Source organism: Cibotium barometz, chromosome 65 (genome assembly GCF_041138505.1).
Source record: "Cibotium barometz isolate CiBa-2024 chromosome 65, ASM4113850v1, whole genome shotgun sequence".
NCBI classification, from domain to species: Eukaryota; Viridiplantae; Streptophyta; class Polypodiopsida; order Cyatheales; family Cibotiaceae; genus Cibotium; species Cibotium barometz.
The window spans coordinates 2110809-2124015 of record NC_141110.1 but is presented as its reverse complement, the minus strand read 5'-3'; the positions used below and the strand labels follow the sequence as shown (position 1 = coordinate 2124015).

General features: G+C 38.0%; 1 long non-coding RNA gene across 1 annotated transcript; it reads left to right on the top strand.

Annotated features, from left to right (window-relative positions):
- The first annotated feature begins 7268 nt into the window (after positions 1-7268).
- On the top strand, positions 7269-8263 carry LOC147602837 (uncharacterized). The gene is made up of 3 exons (XR_015265722.1): positions 7269-7452; positions 7608-7854; positions 8107-8263. It is a non-coding gene; the product is annotated as an uncharacterized LOC147602837 (long non-coding RNA).
- Positions 8264-13207: the final 4944 nt, after the last annotated feature.

The window sequence follows — 13207 nt, the reverse complement described above, 5'->3', positions numbered from 1 at the left end:
CCTGTCAAAGAGAAAACCCCAATCAAAGAGAAGACCCCTGTCAAAGAGAAGAGTGCTACTAAAGGTCTTCCGTTTCACTCACCAGTGAAATTTAAAATTCAGAAGCGTTGTTCATCCAACAAAGAAAGTAAGAGGGCAAATGTTGGCTCTCCATTCAATTTCTTTTTCATGTCCCCCAAGAAGACTGCCAAGTCTCCAAAGCCAACCTCCAAAGAACCTTCTCCAAAACCAGACCCCACTGCCAAATCTCCCTCGCCAACACCTAAAGATCTCAGAGAAGAGCCCAACTTACCACCAGTTTGAGGAATCCACTGCAAAGTCTTCCTTTCCAACACCTCAAGAGCTCAAAACACCGGAACTTGAACCTCAATCAGCCAAATTTGATCAAAGCAAACAGAAGAGAGAAAGATTCTCTAAAGATCCAGGGTCATCCCATGCCAAAAGAAAAGTTGATTTTGTTGAGTGATTCCAGAAATTGGATTTTGTTTTGTTCATTTTGTCCATATGAACACACCCTTTTTGGAACTATATTTTGTACTTAAATTCAGTATCAACAATTTGATATTCAACTGTTAAACCTTGTTTTGTGTTGCGAACAATATGTTGACCATTTTTGTGAAGAAGTCAAGATGAAATTTAGCAGAATATATTGATTACATTATTGGAGAAATCCTTTTCAGCTTAACAAACTTGCCCTTGCAAGTGGCTCAAATACAACTTTTTTTGGGGAAAGACATGTGATGCATGAGGTTACACTCTCCATCCTTGTAGTGACAACAATATCATCTACTTTGAATATATATACAGGTGATGTTTCGTCCAGAAACTCAAGCGACTCTCTTACATGTTGTAGTCTCCAGTTTGATGTTACTATAAGATTCCTAGGATCTATGAACGGATGGACTATGATGTTAAATTCAAACTCTGGACAATTCTCTTCAGAATCCAAAGGGACCCAACTACCAAGCTTGCTTTTCCATCTTCTATAGTCATAGCCCAAAACTAGGGATTGACGACATAGTTGGTATGAGATAGACATAGAATTTGGGCTTACTCTACAACTGATATTGTCGCTAATATGAAAAGTTTCCTTGGTACTCCATCCTTCTCCAAGTATAGTGTCCAGATCAGTCGTAGATAGTCTTCTATTAAGCCACATCGTTCTTGTCCTCTGTAATTCCATTGTATTGAAACATGCCACAAAGACATGTATAGGCAAGAACCATTGAATTTTTATCCTTCTTGAAATCCTTCCAGGAGACATAGCTTTAAGAATATCATCTTTGATTTTGGATTTGAAGCTTGTTATGGTATTTGGATCAGGAACTTCCCATTCGAGTGACATTAATGTGGGAATAGGTATGTCATATAATTCTCCATGAACACCTTCTCTTAATGGAACCCTGTATTCTGCAAAATACACAAATATATCCACTGATTTGTAAAATGAAGGTGGTTTGTCTGCATACATTACATCTGCAATCCCCTTGTGAATTGCTTTGAATGTGCCACTTAAGCTCTCACAGGCTGCCACTCCATAGCTATTGATGGAAAGATAAGTGAAATTAAACAAACAACAAATATATCAGAAGGAGAAATATTGTGTTGTATCAAATAGATAAAGTTTTGTTAAATTACAGTAAGAATGGAGAATTGGATGTTCATCCAAGTTTAACACCATGTCTTTGGCCATGTAGACATGTTGAACTTTTGCAAGCCAGCCATTGTCGGTCACTTTGAAGGCAAGAACACGACCTTTCCAATGGGATTTCACTTCATTTCGCTTGGTTCTTTTCACCCTGTGGGCACCTTTGCAAGAGGGAAGCATTGTTACCCAATCATTCACACGAAAAGACATGGGTTTCCAAACACCATCCTCTCTGGTGTTATGAAAATCACAAGAAGTTATATTATGAGAAAGATGACATAAGGACGCCATAGAAGCTCACAGATGAGAGAAAAATAGTGAGTCTTTTGAAAATGCAAAGAAAGGAGAATAAGCCATATGCCAAAATGGAGGGAAGGTGGAAAAGGGAATGAGCCATACCAAAATGGAGGGAAGGTGGAAAGTAGACGTTTGAAAAAATTTGGTGATTTGTCATTAATAGCATTGTTTTCAGAGCGTGAAAAGAGAAGATTTCGTATCTTCCTGCTTGATTTTTTGAAATATAAAATGGAACAAGATGTCACTATTTTGGACCCAAACTTTAATGTTAGCCATCGTAAACGTCTAAATTAAGCCGTTTTAGCCGTTCGCCACTAAAATAGAACCGTTAAGAAGACATTTAGAGGAGACAAGAATGCCATACTTTTGTATACATGTCAATTCACAATTGGATAATTTCTTAATCCTTAGATTAACAAACAGCCCTTTTCTAGCCGTTTTTGGCCCTAATGTAAACCTGCAAAAAAACTCAGAGTACAAAGTGAAATTTCACTGTAAAAGTGCAGCTCAGCACGAGAAATCGTTGCTCAGTATCGTGAAAACCCCCGATTTGTTAAATTATGGAATTATGGGCTCCAAGCGGGAAGCCCAAGGCCAAGAGGTGGCTTTTAAGGCTTAATTAAAACCACCTTCATGCAACCAATAGAGCATAGACACTTTCTTTCTCTCCCATCAATATTGAAGCATTCATTAGGGCCAATTTGGATGAAAAAAGGGTTGTTTAGGGTTTCTCTATTCTTGATCTAAGGGTCAAGGAGGAGCCACGTGTCAAGAAGTATGGCATTTTTGTACACATGTCAAGATCTCCTTCACTTACTTTTGAAACATTTTGTACTATTTTAGCCATAACTTTTACATATGAACTCCAAATTTAGCGCTCAAATGGTCCACAGGTGGCGCTTGATGAGCTCTATCCAATGAGTACCCATGTTGAATAGTTTTGGTAAGATCTTCATGGTCTTTTTTAAGTTGCCCCTTTTTAGATCCTTAGACAGCCCTTTTCTTGACCAAATTGACCCTAATGTGAGTTGTGATTTCACTTGGGAGGTGCACTATGAAAAAATCCTATGTATCAAGTGCATTCAATTAAAAACCCCTTACACTTACATACTTTTGTGAACCCTTTTTCTTCATAAACTTACGTTTTTTTAATAAATAAAAAGTGGTTAAAAACTCCCTCCTATAAATATAATTATGTAACTTTTTTAAATTGATATACACCTCTCCTGTGATTAAATCACGTGCTACACTTACATATTTTTAGATGAAACCCCCAGGCGATTCCATCACTTCTTTATCAAGTTATGGAATTATGGACTCCAAGGGGGGAGCCCAAGGGCAAGAGGTGGCTTTTAAGGCTTAACGGAAACCACCTTTTTAATTATTGTCAATAAGTGCTACAAAGTTCTATGCACACGTCTTCTTTATCTCAATATTTGTGCATAAGCTAATCCTTCAAATCATTCTTATGTATATAAGCATGTATGCATAAGCATAAAGCCTATGTAGTGTGTACATCAAAGCTTATGTAGCAAAAAGAGCATTGTGCTTATTCAAAAGAGATTTTCGCATAATCTTTTAGTCTCCTTTTCTTTTCTTTTTTTATAACTTATTTCTCTTGAATTATGCTTACATTTTATTTATATTTGTAGGGTCTTCTTATGAGCACTGCATCAAGCTGACTTCTCTCCATAACAATTGATTTCTATACTCATTCTTTGGTAATGGTTTGCTGCTTGTGTGTTACCACCCTCAGGATTTAAAATTTACTCTCATATTTAAGTGCATATGCAAAAGAGTCTTAATGCAATAAAAGAGTTTATACACATAAGAGTTATTGCATATACTCGCATGCCGGAGATCTTTACGCACATAAGGTCAAACTATGCTTACAAAACTAACAAGATTGAAGATACAAACTTGCATCCAAGAAAGACAAATCTTGAAATTGTAAAACAGTTATACCAAAGAAATGGCATCGCATGTCCGGCAACATGAGGTGAAAAGGTAACATTCAACATCTCAATAGCAAGAGATGACACAATATTGAAGATACAAACCTCCATCCAAGAAAGAAACTTTGAAAGCGTTATATCAAAGAAATGGCATGTAATGACTTAGCAACTCAGGTGGAAAATGTAAATTGAATTAAAAAGAGAAAACCACTAAAATCTAGACATGAGTAAGAGAAACCTACTACCACCTAATATGGCAGATTTTTTGTGGCTGACCAATCGTGATTACACCAACCCTTATTATGTAGAACTTGACCATCTGAATAGAAGTATAATCTGTTGACCAAGATTTTTCTTCGAATATTGGAGTAGGTCGAGATGGATCTTCACTATTCGCATGCCCAGTTCTACTTCCAACACACATGGGGTTTTCATTGAAATCCTTGACAAGGAAGCTAGTCAAGAAGAGACTAACATGGAAGACAAGATCATTTCCATGGACCAAGATAAAGTCAATGTTCCACCATAAATAAAACATATGGATATGCAACTCAGGTTACGGAGGTGATGAATAATTGAGCTCGTACCTATAGGTATGGTGAATATATGTACCTTTATTTTGTGGGTACATATTCACTCTAACATTTTTTTTTGGTGGGTGCATGGTAGGAATTGCAAACAACGTAAATTTTTCTAAGGTTTAAAAAATTAGACACTTTAGGTTCTCTAAAGGTTTGGAGTTTTATATATTTTTAGAAATTAAGAAAGCACTACTCTTCTTTTTAAAGGAAAATCAGTGCACACTATTCAAGTGTTGACACTTAAGGATTCTCCTAAATATAAATTGATTGAGGTTTTTCATTTCGATGAAAAGCATTGTTGTATGGTCGAAAAATATAGATGGGAACCATCATTTGGACCACATGATTTGGTTTGAGTGCTAGGAAATATTAAAAATAAAAAAGCTAGGATCCTGATAGATGATACGACCACACACAAGTTTTTAGATTACAACCTGGTTAAGAAACTTAAGTTGCCTCAAGTCTCAAGTTCTCATAAGTAAACAGTATCATTAGCCAATGGCCCAATGGCTATGAGAATTCGGGGTTTTGTGCTCTAAAGAACAGTATATCTTTATGACGTGCACCACCTACCTGCTCTACAGAAAAGAAACAAAGCCTATGTGTGAAGATCGACCTTAACCCTAGCTCTGTGTGCAAAGATTCGAAGCACAGACCTGCAAAAGCTGAACGAATAGAGCCTCCGGCTTCGTAGCCTTCCTCGGCTTCGAAGGGTTTACAACAGGGGCCTCATCGACCTCCTAACTCACTGAGAGGGTCTAGGTCGACCAGTCGTTCCCCGGCTTCCCACACCCACATCAAGGGTCTCATCTTGAATGTACTCTTCAAAGCTCCCTGCACTTCTTGCATTTTTTTTTTGAAACTCTATGTTTGAGCTTTGATGTTTTGGATGCCAAGAGGATGGAACAAAAATTATCCTAAGGTTTGTGTATTTTCTACCTTTCCTTAGCTTATTAGTATTTTATCTCATTTAATCAATGTCTTTTGGGATTTCAACCTTTTATGCATTCCATCTGACATGAAAAGTAAGAGTTGATGTTCATATGTTTTATGCCTAGTATAGGCAGAAGGTGTGTTTATGAGACAACCAGTAACTGCAGCATCGTGCCATACAACATTGATATACATTGTTTGGTGGGGGCTGATCAAGGTGCAATACTTTTTACTTTGTGTTGTCATGTAATGATGAATGAAGTTGAAACTGATGTTAATGCTATGCATGATTAACCTAGATTAGGGTGAGGCTATATCATACCTCCCCTTCCAAGTTTTTAGGATGTCCTCCACCTCGCTCAAGCTATGTGGCATGATGGATGATGAATGCCCTTACCCTCCAGCATGACAAGAGTGTTGATAACTTTCTTCACATATGTTGTTAGCAACCTTAGGATGCATGGGTTTGTGAGTACATAAACAGCTCTAAGGATCTCGATCATGTTCTTGAATTAGTCCAAGTATAGGAGTCATCATCATCTGTTTTGGATGCACTAGTTGAGCCAAAGAATGTTGTTTTGACTTGTATCCATGGTCTTTCTCTACTGGTTTTCTCTCGTATGTGCAATAGTGGGGAGTGCAAAATGTTTATAAACAATGTCGTCAAGAGTGGCCATCTTGCCGAGAAATACAATGCTATGTAGCAAGAAAGTGACTCACTCGTGGATGACATTGTAGTTTTGAACACTTTACATTTTCCAACTAAGTTTCTAAGTCATTACATGCCATTTCTTTGATATAGCTCTTTTACAGTTTCAAGATTTATCTTTCTTGGATGCAGGTTTGTATCTTCACTCTTGTTAGTTATAGGTGTCCTCTCTTTTGTTATTGAGATGATGAATGTTACCTTTTCACCTCAAGTTGCCAAGTCATGACATGCCATTTGTTTGAGGTAACTCTTTTACAGTTTCAAGATTTGTCTTTCTTGGATGCAGGTTTGTATCTTCATTCTTGTTAGTTATAAGCATATCTTATAGGTGTCATCTCTTGTTACTGAGATGATGAATAAACCCTATCGAAATGGTCTGGTCTGCTCTCATGGGTTGCAACAAAGAACATAAATATAGTACGACTTGCTCGTTTATCTTGAATAAGGTTCATGGGCTCCAAACTTTGATGTCTTTCCATCAATTCAGAGGTAGATTAGAGGCAGACTATCTTGTTTTAATTTTCTATAAACCTCTCTTTTGTTATTGAGATGATGAATGTTACCTTTCACCTCAAGTTGCCAAGTCATGACATGCCATTTATTTGAGGTAACTCTTTTACAGTTTCTAGATTTGTCTTTCTTGGATGTAGGTTTGTATCTTCATTCTTGTTAGTTATAAGCATATATTGTAGGTGTCATCTCTGTTACTGAGATGATGAATTAGTCCTATCGAAGGTCTGCTCTCATGGGTTGCAACAAAGAACATAAATATGGTACGACTTGGTCGTTTATCTTGAATAAGGTTCATGGCCTCCAACTTTGATGTCTTTCCATCAATTAAGAGGTAGATCAGAGGCAGACTATCTTGTTTTAATTTTCTATAAACCTTGATAGATTCTCTTGAAGTTGAAAGTTGTGGACTTTAATATGTATAGTGTGCACTAGTGCGCTAAGGCATGTTTTGGGTTGAGCCATTTGACAAATTCATGCACACTTGCATCTTCACCAGCCTAAACCTCTATTTGTGTGTGCACACATGCATGCGTGTGTGTGTGTGTGTGTGTGTGTGTGTGTGTGTGTGTGTGTGTGTGTGAGAGAGAGAGAGAGAGAGAGAGTTTTTCTTATTTGTTTTTCAACATGCAGGTAAGCGGTCCGGCTTCTTGTAGAGTTTATAACTCTAAGTTGGCAAACAAGTGGAGGCTAAGGCTAAATTGAACAAACATTCAGATCAAGAAATTGACTCTAGATAGAGTCAGCATGCAAGCCACATACCTGGGCAGGCTGAAGAGGTTTTAGAATCTCCAGCGATGTCTGATGTGGACATGGAAGGTGTTTAGCTTAATGACTTTATCAGGGGCATTAATGGGAGTAGATCATCAGATCAGAAAAACAACTGAAAAAGGGGGTTTATAGTTTCAGGTTAAACAACTAATGTTACCATTTCAATGCAATTGTAAAAGATGCTAACACTGAGGCAGTTTCAGAGCATCCAGTGGGAAAAATATCTCGATAAGGAGGTCAATCTGCTGTGCTATTGTAACTTGCCGATGAAAGTCATCTCAAGCTGCCAGGGGATGGAGAAGAGAGGAAGATGCTACCCTGTAACATGGTATCATTTTTCATAAGCTGACTATTAGTGTGGCAATTATGTGCAAGGTGGTGAAGTCTCAAGGATGCATCCAAGAAGCCTAAGTTACTTTCTTTCCTAGGTCTTCTACAACCGTCTCTATGGTAAGTTCTCCGTGGATTTTGTACATCTCCTAGATGCTAGAGTTTGCTCTTTCATATGCTAGGTTCTGTTTCTCATGCTAGAATGATTTTGGTTCTACTGTTTGAACATCCTGGTCCATTGGCTTGGGTGGCCATTCTTGAAAGTCTTTGGCTAGTGTCATCATCGCAAAAAGAGTAGCATCATGGGGGATCCTGTATGCCTACATTTTGGGCTTGAATTTACACTTAACTCGCTTTTTGGGTTGTTTGCAGAATGAAGCAAGAAATTCAGATTTGAGGCAAAGGAGTAGACATGTAAATCAAGGCCAGGTTAAGAAGAGGACATGATGTCTCTGTGGCATTCAATCTGATACCTTAAGACTCAATTCTTTTCGATATCTCTGTAGCATTTAGTCCATTGTTTTGGACATATCATGTATGTATTTATAAATTGCTTGCTTAGTATGCACAAATGTATGAATTAATTGCTTCCTTAGTATGCATGCATATGTGTGGGTGGGTGGGTATTTCTACATGCGTATGTGGTAGGTAGATATTTATGTGTGTATATATGCATGTTTTTCATGGGCAGCATGCACAGGTGGGTACCTTGGAGTGCAGCATGAGCAAGGCTTGTGGGCATAATAGAGGGGTTGTCTCAACAAGAAAAGATGGGTTTGCTTAGGAAGGAAGAGTGCTGCAGTCAAATAGCTTTAGTAGGAGCAGCCTCTTCACAAACCTCAATGCAGCAGATAGGAGCCATTCTATAAAAACAAGGCCCAAGTACTCTTTCTATGGCCGCCTCCAAGCCCATAATGGGCCTGCGCTTGTGTGCACAATAGCAGCAGCTCTTTGACTATGCTTTAGTGGCTCTATGGGCCTAGCCACAAGAACTGGCTAGGGTTGGCTTAGCTGCCTTGGCTAGGCCCACGTAGTTCTCCCTCTCTATTTCCTCTTTATTGTTACACACATAGATCGCCATCACTCGATCGTTCTCTATTGAGATAAAAAGCCTATGGGTACCTTATCTCACGAATATAATATTGATAAAAGCACAATTTGTGCATGTGGTAGCCATCAATGTGAGCACATAGAAAACCATGCCTACCTGATGGAATATGTGAAGAGCCAAGATCAAGAGGGTGGAAATGATGGCATCTTGGCTGATGTGTTCGAACTATTAGTGTAACTAGGCAAAGGTTGAGAGAAAACCATCTTGCATAGACGAGAATACCCAAACAAGTAGCTACACAATTGGAGATATGCTACTCTATTCTTAGCATATGGAGACAATGTATTCACTATATAATTTCTTGGGTACAAAGAAGGATATCTAGGGAAAGTGCAAACTAGGGAAAATAGAACACTTTCCTAGATAGACTAACTAGGGAACATAATGCATAGATTTTCCTACATAGGATATTTTTTCCCTATGTAGGCAAATTTTCCTTTCTCTGTATAGGGAAATTTTCCTACATAGGAAAATATCTCTATGTAGGAAAATTTTCCTATATAGAGAAATCTATGCACTATATTTCCTAGTTAACCTATCTAGTAAAGTGTTTCATTTTCTCTAGTTTGCACTTTTCCTAGATATGTTCGTTTATATCTAGGGAATTATATGGTGAAGCCTTTTTTTTTCCTATATAGGGAATGAACAAAAGTGCCTTGTGACTGACGGTTGATGGTTGGGAAACAGATTTTTTCAAACACTCTCAGTATCTTGTAAGATGGGGTGGGTTGGGCTTTGTGAAGTTCACTCGGCCCGCTGTCACACCTCACCATTCCACCTCCCAGCCTCCCTTCACAGTGCACACCCCACCACTCCACCTCCCCACCTCGCATCACCCCACCGCCTCCTGTCACCAGGCGAAGACACCTTCTACATCATTACCACAATCTTGGACAGTTAGAGACCTCCCAGCGGCCTACACGCATGCAAGTATGTCTTCTCCTATCACCAGGTGAAGACACCTTCTACATCATTACCACAATCTTGGACAGTTAGAGACCTCCAAGAGGCCCCCCCCATTAGAGGCAAAATGCCATGTCATAGTGTTGGGATTTGCCAAGTTCATCCGGCCTCTTATCACACCCCACGGGTCGGTCCACGTCTCGGCCTCTCGTCACACCCCACCACTCCACCTTTTGGCTGCCTTCCTCTCTACACATCCCATCACCCCACTATCTCCTTTTCACACCAACCCAAGGCACCCACCTCTTGGCCACCTTCCTCCTGGAATCACCTGGATAGTCGATCCACCTTTTACATCATTCACACAATCTTGGAGATTAAGATACCTCCCAGCATCCTGCACACGCGTAGGATGCTGGGAGGTGTCTTAGAGGCCAAGCTCATTAGAGAAAAATGCCATGTCAAAGTGTTGGGCTTTGTCAAGTTCAATAGTAGGTAGTTTAATGCACTTTCACATTTTTGTCAAGACATTAGTGGGTTTGTGTTTAGTGATATCATGAGTTTTCCCCTATCAGTGCTTAGCGGCTTTGTGTCAAGCACCATAACTCTCTCTCTCTCTCTCTCTCTCTCTCTCTCTCTCTCTCTCTCTCTTTGGGTTACTAGCCCATAGGAACTCAAAAGGTCATGTAAGATCTTAGAGAAACTCATTCTTAGAATAACTTTCAAAAGCTCATAAAAGAACTTATTAAGATAACATTGTGCAGGATGCTGGGAGGTGTCTTAGAGGCCATGCTCATTAGAGGAAAATGCCATGTCGCAGTGTTGGGCTTTGTCAAGTTCAATAGTAGGTAGTTTAAGGCACTTTCGCATTTTTGTGGACATTATTGGGTTTGTGTTTGATTGCCTATGAGTGCTTAGAGGGTTTTTGTCTAACACCATAACACCCTCTCTCTCTCTCTCTCTCTCTCTCTCTCTCTCTCTCTCTCTCTCTCTCTCCAGGTAACTATCCCATAGGAAGTCAAGAGGTCATGTAAGGGCTTAGACAAACTCATTATTAGAAGACCTTTCAAAAGCTCATATAAGCTCATAAAAGAACTTATTAAGATAACATTGGAGTCCCAAAAAATAAGCAAGTGCTAGAAATGTGCAAGAAAAAAAAGGAAGAAATGAAAAAAAAATGGATTCTCATTATTCTTAACGTGTAATTCAAGGTTTTGAAATCTTCTGCGCTTATTGATTTTATAATCGACTCTCAAGCCTTGTATACAAATTTAGCTAATCCTTAGAGAAGGAAATCTATGGAAATTACCATTATTAATCGACTAAACTCAAAGAAACATTTTTTGCATGAAACATAAGCCTGTTAAAAAATTCTACATATATATATCCTTAAACCGACCTTTGAAAGCTATTATGAGTAGCTTCTTTTAAAACACTTACTCTTTCTCACCATTCACATGCTTGTAGATTCATTTTACTATTGTTTTGAACTCCAAACTTGTGAAGCACTTAAAATATTGAAATGAAGCCACATTTAGCATTCATAATGATCAAGGTGCTAATAACAGAAATTTCTTTCCCATCATATTTTGGCATGTCGATACAAATATTTTTCTGTCTTTGCATATCTTTTAGCTTAGCAACACAAGCCCAATATAAGTCACAGTAGAATTGGTAAAATAATTCCCTTATTTTTTGGTTTTAAATGAAAGCATATTCCTATATTTTAACATATATTGTATTGAGGGGTGTGTGTGTGTGTGTGTGTGTGTGTGTGAGAGAGAGAGAGAGAGAGAGAGAGAAAGAAATGAAATGTTATATTAACATCTTCAAAAAGCCAAAGTGACCTATGAGACCAAAGTTACAACCATGTGACATTTGATACATTGTCTGGTAAAAGAAAAGAAAGAACTGAAGGTAAGTATCTAGCCCTACAATACATTAGTAGGGAGCATCCGGAAGCAGCAACTAAGGAGAGAGAGAGAGAGAGAGAGAGAGAGAGAGAGAGAGAGAGAGAGAGAGAGAATTTGAGTATTTGAATATGTAATAATATTGATGCATACATATTAGGTATACAAGTTTTAATGCAAAGTATTTTTTGAATGACCAATTAATCATTTTTGGTTCAATTCTCCACCTAGGCAATCCATGCACTATATAGGAAATGGAGTTACCTAGATAATAGCCCATATTCTCTACACGGGCAATCCATTCTCTATATAGGAAATGGAATTATTTTCTATCCCTTCCTATATAGGTAATTGAATTATCTAGATAATAGCCCATATTTTCTATCCATTCTCTAGATAGGAAATGGAATTACCTAGAAAATACCCCATGTTTCATATCCCTTGTCTATATAGGTAATTGAATTATCAAGATAATATCCCATATCTCCCATATATGGAGGATTACTTGGATAAATAGAAAATTGAATTACTTGGATAACGGCCCATATTTCCTGGATATGGAGGATTGACTATTTGGGAATATGATTGTTTGGTTATATGTAGAAAATTGTAGTCTACATAACTAGGAAATCTCTCAAAATTTTTGATATATTCTGAAGTTCACTGTGTAGGGAACCACCCAAAGTTCCTTTTGAATTAGCGCATACCTATTAAGAAAATTACAAAGCTTGACAATAAAATCAATGTGCATATAGCCTCCTCCAATACGCATGAGTTTGTATTACTATAACTATGTAATATATTAGGCAAAAGGATTGGCTCCTTGAAATTGCTAGCATATGTTAGATCTTCAACTCTACACTTACGTAGATATCATGCAAAAATGGTGCATTCTTAAATTAGTTAATCTTCCATTATGCATGCAAAAATGCATCCCAGGCACTCGTGTAGCCTAGTTAAACCTCATTTCCACATAATATAAGAGTAAGTTCATGTGCTTAAAATTTTCGTTTCCCCTATTCTAGTGGGTGTACTTTACTCAACTAAAATTGAAACTTGCTAGTTGAAATTTGGCATTGCCTTTAGATAGAAATGATGTGTTTCAGTTTTGCAGAAGTTATAGCTAAAGCACGAGGTAAAGATGGAACTAGGAAAGTAGTAAGAGCAAGTAAGTGAGAGAGCCAATCATAGATCTCAATGGCTCAAAGATGATAGCCACTGGGTTTAGTCTTTGTGTGATCCCTGGCACTCCCTCTATCGTGGTCATGTTCGTTTTAAATGAAAGCATATCCCTATATTTTAACATATGTTGTATTGGTGTGTGTGTGTGTGTGTGTGTGAGTGTGAGAGAGAGAGAGAGAGAGAGAATTTGAGTATTTCCGTTTGTAATAATATTGATACATAAATATCAGGTATACAAGTTTTAATGTAAATTATTTTTTGAATGACCAATTGATCATTTGTGGTTCAATTCTCCACCTAGGCAATCCATTCACTATATAGGAAATGGAATTACCTAGATAATAGCCCATATTCTCTACATAGGCAA